Source organism: Aplysia californica, unplaced genomic scaffold, assembly GCF_000002075.1.
Source record: "Aplysia californica isolate F4 #8 unplaced genomic scaffold, AplCal3.0 scaffold00636, whole genome shotgun sequence".
In the NCBI taxonomy this organism is placed as follows: Eukaryota; Metazoa; Mollusca; class Gastropoda; order Aplysiida; family Aplysiidae; genus Aplysia; species Aplysia californica.
In genome coordinates this window covers 248,304-256,585 of record NW_004797906.1, presented here as the reverse complement: position 1 = coordinate 256,585, position 8,282 = coordinate 248,304, and positions in this window count along the sequence as shown.

Here is an 8,282-nt window from a genome sequence, read left to right as displayed (position 1 = left end):
TGTGTGTGTGTGATTGAAGGGGGGTGTGGATCACCTGGTGTCAGAAGAAAAATTAGCGAGAACATGGTCGCCAAAGTATGGTGCATGACTTTCAAAGTTTGAGTGTCGTTGAAAATTGCAAACTTATATTTTTCCCGTGCCTTTGATTAAAGTTTTTCAATAAAATGCACACAGAAATTTGTTTATATAGAGGAATCAAAGGGGTTGATGACATCTTTATAAATCGAAAAAAATTACCTAATTGCGAAAAATGCTGGCTTCTAATATTTAATTATTATTTGGATGAACACCTGATTTCACCACGAAGACTCGCATTAGTTACCACTGTAAACAACCGAGTGATGTCATCATAGACTGGATACGACAGATGAACTAAGGCAGGACGGCCCAGCTTATGACAGATACAAGACTTCAAGTGTGATGCGATCGAGAAGAAGAAGAAGGAGAAAGAATGGACTGGCTTAACTGGCCCGCCGTATACGAAGAGTTACACCTTCTTACACTTTGGCCCGGATTTTCAAACACGCACTTGTTGACCCAATAAGTACCCTTTGTCTTGGATATAGCAATTACAAACTTCTTTTTTGTACGTGTCACGTCGCGGTGGAATCAGTCGTTCGTCAATTTTTGGGCAAATGGGATTATTGGTATCATCTTAAAGTTGTCTATTTTCCTTGCTTTTGATTTAAGGAAAATAGTTATTCTGTTTTTAATATAAATCGAGACATATTTTTAATTTGCGATGAGAGGAGAAGGAGATCACGTGGTGTCAGGTGTAACATAAACGAGAAAATGGCCGCAACGTCTTGGTGAGATCCAAAGCTTGACTGACCTTGGAAACTGCAAATGTACATTTTGTGTACCTTTTATCAACGTTTCTCAGTAAAACGTCACTCGGGTATGCGTTTTTTTAAAGCACATACAAGTTGTTGAGCCATAAAAAAGAAAATCGAAAAGCTATGCCCAACCATCGCAAAAATGGCGTTGTTTTGGGATTTTGTTTTATTTTCAGTAGTTTGATAAGCACCTGATTTCACCACGTTATCTCACATATTTTACAAGACTTCGACTCATGTTGCAAACATCTCGTCGACTTGTTGTAACGATAGGCGGGTGCTTAAAAAAACACAAAAACAAAAGCAAAGCTAATGAACAAGCGTTAAGATTATTTTTATACCAAAATCTTCATATTATGTCCAAAAATCGACCCCCGCTGATTCCAACTTATCGTGACACATACACGTCTCAGTTTTAGTTTTTGTAAGAGTTTTACATCGCTCAGAATTGCATACGTTCTGATGAGAGTGCGGGGCACAAGTTGGTTGATTTCACGTAAGCATTCTCAGTTTTGGTAGGAAATACTTTTGAATTTTGCCTGGGTGGCCTCGGCCTACTCGTATCGGTTTTAGGACCACCAAGGGATCTTAAACGTGCAACCTGAGAACAGGACTTTCGAGGTATGTTAGCCTTTATCCGAAAAGCTCAATCTTAGGTCAGGAATCTGGCTGAAAGACAGCAGTAAGAAGGAGCAAGTAATAGCAGCAGAAAGAGTTAGGAGCCCAGAGGAGAGGGTTGGGGGGGGGGGGGGGGCAAAACGTGGAGTTGAAGGCAGATAAAAGAACATGACACGAAAGCAGGAAAGGAGGTCAAAGGAGAACATGTTAGAAAAGAAAATTTTTCGTCTCTGTCAAGTTTCGAACCTAGGACCTATTGAATGAGAAGCGAACATCGTGCCTCTAGACCACGAGAGCCTCTCAGTAAACGTTTTCATGTTATATAGGACTTAGACCAGTGTTAGCCTACTAAGGCATGTATGTCCCACTGTTGGGCAGTCAAAACTCGTGGCGCAACTTCTTGTTAAATATTTTCTCAACAATAGAACATAAAAAAATGTTCTCTATAAAATGTAATTTTTGTAACAAGTTTTATCCATTTCAAAGTGTCATAGATGAGCTTTGACGTAGGCCATATGGGTATGTAAAATATGTGTTGTAGGACGGAAGTACTATGAAAAATTCAACAATTCTACTTCCAGCGTGACGGAGGTTTATAGCATTTTATATAAATTTATGAAGTATGATTTTTTAATCTAGCCTCAGTTGTTGTGGAAAAATAAATATGATTAAGTTAAGAAAAATTGATGGAAACCGCTGTGTAAAATATGGATGTCATGGATTCGCCCGCTATTTGAGGATGCGTTGTTCCACAAATGTTTGACTACACTATTATTATAGTGGACGATTTGGTGAATTTTGTGAGCTATGGGGATCACTCGGGGTGTGACAGATGTGATTTAATGCCTCGTTTGAAAATACGTGTCATAATATCTGTCAGAAACTTACCGTGTGTTCTCAACATCGGTCAAACACTTCTCTGTTTATTTTATTTAATTTTTTTTTACAGTTGTTTTAGTTAGATTTTTGCAATTTTACAGCACTTACAGCACAAATAGGTCTTATAAGTGCGGAAGATGAGAGGCGCTTGTAGAAAGCAGCATAAAAAGGAAAGGAGAAGTACGGACGAAAAATGTCTGATAGAAAAAAGGAGCAATTAACCACACCAGAGCACATGCCAATCTCCCACACTTTCACGAACATAATTACACTTGGGGGTACTATAATGAAGTATATAATAGAACAAAACATAAAATAGTTTGGGCAGTTCTGGGAGATAGCAGGAAAAATATACATCTACGCTGTCGAAAGCAATCCATTTAAGTCGACACTTGAGAATTTTCGATTTTTTTACCCTCCCAAAGCTCTATCAACGATACACCTTTTAACATAACAACCAAAATACCGTTTAATGCTTTGGTTAGAGTTAATAATTTTCTTTATTTTCATGATTCCTGACAGGACCAACACAACAAAAATTAGTTGTTTTTTTTAAATTTTGTCTCTGATGTGAAAAGTATCTAAACGAACATAAATGGATTGCTTGGATTGTTTTCGACACCAACGACACTTTTTATTTCACTTTCCTGTGAAAATAAATGTGGGGCAGCGTGGTGGAATCAGTCTCTCGTCAAAATAATCAAAGTGAAGAAACTTGGATTTTTCCGCAGGTTTGTGAATTTTTATAAAAATTTGTTTTTTGGCTCAACACCTTTCATGCCCATTAAAGAACTCATTTCTGTGTGGATTTTTCTGAAAAACGTTGATTAAAGGCACAAAAAATGTAAATGTTCAGTTACCACGGACTCTTAAGCTAAGGAAATAACTAATCTTTGGCGGCCATTTCTCACTAATTTTACCTCTGAAAATAGGTAACCCCCATCTCCTTCATTCGCAAATATCTCGACTTGTATTCCAGATAAAAAATTTTTTTCATCTAATAAAGACACGTGAACAAACTTTAAGAAGACACCAATAACTCTACTTGCCCTAAAATTGACGAGAGCCTGATTCCACCATGCTGCCTCACAAATGTTCACTCACATTCGAGTTTACAGTTGGATATGGACGATTATACAGAAGAACTGTGCAAATATCAATAAATGATGTTATGTTAAGTTCTTAAACGCTGCAAAAATGGGCCCTGGATATACAAAAGAATGACAAGTACAGACAGAGACAGACAAATAAACACTTGACTTGCTGCCATAACAGAGCACAGTTAGCCATGTGACATTCGAGCAATCTGCCCCCAGTTTCCTGACCTAAGTAATAACCTATGTCAAATCTCTTTACATTTTATCTCAAGTAAACTTCAAAAAGTTCTTGTGAGTTGATTGACTGACGTAGTAGCCACATATCACTGACGTAAGCATAAGTGTGCTTATACTTTACTCATCATCATCCAGTGCCAGATCTGTGACAGACATCGGCGATCATGGTTCTCCATTCAATCTTTTGCTAGGATGCTCTTAAAAAGCTACGTTTCCCATCTTTCCCCGTTACCCATTCTTAAAAGGTTCCCTAAGTAGGTGGCTCTGGGCCTACCCCTGCCTCATTTGCCTTCAATTTTGCCAGTGAGAGCTAGATGTTCAAGACTTTTATGTCTATTCAGGTGTCCAAAAAACTGATTTTGTCGTTTCCAGATTGCTTTTAACAGTGAGCGTCCCACGTGGGATTCATCAAGCACTACCTCATTTGATTTCTTTTCCTTCCACGATATTCTCAGCCTAAGAAACCACTTTTCTGTTGCTTCTGTTTTATTTTCAATGTCTTTAATGTTCACAGCCATATAGAAAGGTTGACCATACATAGCATTTCAAAACTTTTATTTTGATAGTCACTGAGATGTTTCTATTTCTCATGATTGGGCTTATTTTATTGAAACTAGCCTTAGCCATTGCAAATCTCCGTTTTATTTCTGTGGAACATTGGGCATCAGATGTTTAATATATATCCCAGATAATTGAACTGTGGGACTTGTGTGATCTTTTCACCTTTGCTAATGAGATTACAAATATGATTTGCTGCTTTTGTGGATACTAACATGCATTCTGTTTTCTTAGCATGTCACAATAATCCTTCACGTTCATTTTCTGTTACAACAGTATCTAGAAGCGATTTAAGGTTCTTTTTGAGTCTACTATTTAAACAGAGTCATCGGCATGTCTGATGTTATTAATGTTTTCTCCATTCACTTAGGGACCTGGACATTCTTCTATGTTCCTAAAGATTGTTTCACTGTACAATTTAAAGAGGTCTGGTTACATAACGCATCTTTGCCCCACTCCTCTTTTAGTCTGCTTATATTCACCTTATTCTCCATTAATTCGTACAGCAGCGTTTTGGTCCTAGTACAAATTCCTGATAATTCTTAGATCTTTTTCATCTATGTCTAGTTTTTCCAGTATTTTAAATAGCTTATCATGTCTAACTTTATCGAACGCCTTTGAATAATCTATGGAGCATAAATACGGATCTTTCTTTACTTCAATACATCTTTCCATTAGCATTTTTAAGGTGAATATAGCATTTCTGGTGCCCTTGTCAGGAACAAAGCCAAATTGCGTTTTATACATTTCTGGTCTTAGACTTATACTTTACTACTTTACTTTAATGCATTTTCATGTTCTGTTGACTTTCGGTGTCTAGAGGATATGCAGTTTTTTTTCTTTGATCGGTCAATTGACCTGAGTTTTCAATTATTGAGATGCTGTAATTTCTCTCTGTTTTATGACTCTTTCAATCCATTTTTTGTTGTTGCCGACCTCTTTCTTTGTTGCCTGAGTGTTTGATGTTATAGGCTCTCGAGGCTGGTTGGCTTGGTGGCAATTGTAACAGACTGCCAAAAAAATTTTGTTCCCAGTTTTTCTATGGAATGCTTTAAGGACTCAGAGCCAATAGTTGTGCTTACATCTTTATTTCTTTTCCTGTCACTATTTGGGATTTTACGGGAATTGTGTAGATATATAATGTGCGGTATTTTTGTTTACATGTGTGTTGGCATAACTCAATAAATATCTCTGGACAAATTTACATGAATTTGTAGACTTTGGAGAATCTAGTTCCTTACAGACCCAGTTGCAAGTCATAGTATGATGTCTCAGGAATTAGAAATGCTAAAGTTAAGAGAGAAGCCAGCAAGCTGCGCACATCTAAGGGTAGATAGGAATCTTTTAAATGCCCAAAATGTGACAAACATTTCTCTGCTAGAATTGGTCTTATTGGTCATAGCAGACGCAACACGGCGTCATAATGTACACACATTTCGAACGGGTCCTCCGAGATTTCTCGCCCTTATACGAGAAGGCAAGGCATTCGATCTTACCTAACCTAAGATCAGGGATGTAGCTGAAAGACATCAGTAAGCTTATGGGAACAGGCGTAGCAGCAGTAGAAAGAGTCAGGCGTAAGGGAGAGAGGAGACCAGAGGACCACAGGGTGTGCATGAGGGTTGGCGTGGAGCGCCGTGTGGGTGAGGGAAGAAAGTGGAGATGGAGTGGAGATGGAAGCCCTATTTGATCAAAACAAGATAAAACTGGCCTGTCCTCGAGCTAAACTATGACGTCACCTAATCACTTAATGCAAGGTGGGTTGTAAGGTCCTTGAGGCCAGTTTAATTCATTCCGAATATCTCGCTGGCCAAAACAGGAGAAAACTGGACAAAGTCGGTTGAAATACCCATATTATTTACTTGGTAAATAAAAGCAACAAAAAGCTGATAACGTGTATATACATGCGCACAAACTTTAGAAAACGTCATTGAAACATAAGAATCAATTATTCTATCTTTTGTGGAAGGAAGGATTTGTTTCAAACGTTGACACGGCATTTCTGGGGTTTAGTTTAAAAGACATTATATTATCCAGTTTGGGAAGAAATTTAGTCATCAATTCCATATGAAAGTTTAAAATGCGGCGCAAATTTATTTCTGCCCTAGTCTGGTGGCGATTTCATCAAAATTTTGCGAGGAGAGGGTTTTGAAGATAATCAAAGCAACTGACTGTTGAAGAGGCCAAAATGCGTTTGTTGGCTCTCCTGAACATTTTACGAAACTGAATATTATACTGTGTTTTAAAATAAAACCACGCTTTTGTCCGGTCTGGTCGACTATCTAAAGCCCAAGCACACATTTACAAGGCAGAGACAAAAGCTGTTTCAGTTTGTTTAAGAAAAAATTACCCACGTTCTGTGCATTCTTTCATGCTTTTTGGGGATCCACATTCAGAATATGAAATTTTACCAAACATTTCCTGAGTATATTATGCACCGACACTACAGATTAAACAGCTGAAAGTTAAAAAGAAATACACACCATTTGGGGTTCTGTATATTTGAGAAGTTGGCCAACGATATGCACGTCTACAGTTCAAATGTCATAATTTATCTAGGAAAGTGAACTGAAACTTATACCAACATATCCCTATCAAATTTCTTGATCAATACTCTTTCTGTGTACACGTCAAATTAAAGATGAATCTTTTGATTTAAAAAGGTAATAAAACGGGTTCAAAGTAGGTCAACAAAACCCAATATGGTCCACATTTCCATTACAACCTTTTCGTATTTACTTTTGTTTGAATATTTGATTGCAAACTCCCAAAAGAGACACCATGTCCCACAGCAAATATTGGACTCGCCAGGATTTGTAACAGTAGAGAAAAAACTCTTTTAAAGCACTCTCTCTTCGTAATAACTTAGTAACTACCAGGTTTCAGCATAAGTTATGGACCACCTTGACAGACAGCCCTGAATTTTAAAAATTCGAAAAAAGACAACAAGGAATGTTTCACAGTTGTTTGCTCTGGAAATGTTCATGGGTTACCAACGCGTACTGCAAAGCTTCCTTAATGGGCAAAACCACCACGTGCAGCACGGAAATCCACAGGGAATTTCAGCCAAATTTACTGTATTTTTATCAACTTATGTGAGACACCATGGACGTTTCAAAGTTAAAATTTCTGATGCACGCCATAAACGGACGTTTGGTCTCGAACTATGCTCACTGTGGTGGCAATAAAAGCCGCCTTTTGCGCAAAATCCAGTACCGCATCAACATGCCACCAAGGCAAAAGCTGAAAGACTTTGATCGGCCAGGGCAATGGCATGGCTGCAGGATGGAGTTGGAGCCCGGGAAGTTGCTAAAAGGTTTGCAGTGTCACATTCGGTCATAGTCCGCCTGAGGCACCGCTATCAAGCCAATGAATCAGTCCAAGAACGTCCATGTGCATGTCGACCCAAGAAGACTACTCAGAGTGTTTGCAAGTGGTCTTTAACTTATGTTGAAGTCTGTATTATAAGAGCTCGTCTGTCGATGTCTGACAATGACCTAGATATCCGCAAAAGAGAATATTTCTCCAACGAAATTATAGAAGAATTTTAAGAATTAAAGGTTCAGATAACTTGAGGCTTCTGCAGTCTGTGGCCAATTAGACTAATACTTGCAGAGAAAAGTTTGCCACATTTATAACACTTAAAAGCTCCACTCTCACTTGTGGACTGGCACAGCTCGCTGATTTCTCTCTTGGTTTCAGCATAACATTTTCTTATTCATGATGCCTAATATGGTTTGTTGCTCATTCTAAAATCTTAGAATACGGAAGACTATTTCTCCTTTTTACTCAGCCAATTTTATCATCCCAGTTTCTCAGCTCCACAAACCGGCATCTGAACTGTTATAACTAGGCCATGCTTTACTAACCTATTTATAGCCAGAGCCCCTTTTTGTCAACCTTAAAAGACTAAAAGTGGGTGGTTGGAGGGCACCACTGGTAGGTCCTGTTTCTTTGTTTTCCGCCTATTCTAGATGTCTGTCAATCTGTCTGTCTGTCTGTCTGTCTGTCTGTCTGTCTGTCTGTCTGTCTGTCTGTCTGTCTGTCTGTCTGTCTG